This window comes from Cyprinus carpio, chromosome A1 (assembly GCF_018340385.1).
Source record: "Cyprinus carpio isolate SPL01 chromosome A1, ASM1834038v1, whole genome shotgun sequence".
Lineage (NCBI taxonomy): Eukaryota > Metazoa > Chordata > Actinopteri > Cypriniformes > Cyprinidae > Cyprinus > Cyprinus carpio.
This window is the reverse complement of record NC_056572.1, coordinates 39,413,883-39,414,783: the sequence shown is the minus strand read 5'-3', so window position 1 is coordinate 39,414,783 and position 901 is coordinate 39,413,883. Positions and strand designations below refer to the sequence as shown.

Below are 901 nucleotides of genomic sequence, written 5' to 3'. Positions count from 1 at the left end.
TGCTTAAGTACCCTTGTTAGGTATGCATTAATAGTTTTTTCCTTCTTTTCTTGTAATGGTATATTTGCTTACAGAACCTGTATGTTTGGGTGACCGTTTACATCCTGGAGTGAAGTCTCTGGTGTAGCTGGCTACTCTTGAAAACTAAAGTCAAAGTTGCTGTTTCTTTCTCCTTGATTCTCCTGTGCCTTCCGGTCCGCCACACTCAGTAAATATAAACCTAACAGAGCACTCCGATCATTAGGATCAATCATTTAGAAACAGCAAGGTTCAGTCAAAACAAGAGGAGTCTGTTTTTAGCTATAACACCACCCGCAGCTGGACAACATACAGTAACACATCTCTCTGTAGGCCGTCTGGTGACAGAGGAAGATCAGAACCGTTTTCCTCTGGAATAAGTGTAACTTAACCTAATAAAGCAAAATGTCCAAATCCCCGCAGTACTCTGATTCTGCCAGTGTTTATGTCTGCTTGGACCCTGATGTGCTGCGAAGCACTTTTACACATCAGGCATTTTTATAAATCTGAACGCTGGAGTGGAGTATAAAATAAAATAAATAGAGAATTAAATAGAAGAAACTGACAACCAGGATAGCAAGCATGTAATTATATATCTTATGCTTTAATCCATACACAGTTTGACATGACATTCATTAGTTTTTCTCCTGGAGTAACATGAGATTCAGTGTTGATCTTCATGATCACGCTTCTGTCTCTCTCACGTATACAAACAGAAATCCTTGTACTTATAAATATTGATTACTGAGATGTTTTTAAGTTATTTTAATGTATTTGAGATTTATCTTTTCATTTATTAACTTCATATGAACGAGTCAGATGTGACCGCAGAGTGATTTAGTCATCAGTTCCACACAGAAATAGTTCATGTCGCTTCATGAAA

At 37.5% G+C, this 901-nt stretch overlaps 1 protein-coding gene across 1 annotated transcript in view; it reads right to left on the bottom strand.

Moving 5' to 3' along the window:
• Nucleotides 1-603: 603 nt before the first annotated feature.
• The window catches only part of LOC109101794, a 34,913-nt gene continuing 34,615 nt past the window's right edge, over nt 604-901 (bottom strand). Inside the window, exon 76 of the mRNA XM_042766008.1 lies at nt 604-901. This exon is cut by the window's right edge and continues 159 nt beyond it. The gene's annotated coding sequence lies outside the window, so the exon portion shown is untranslated.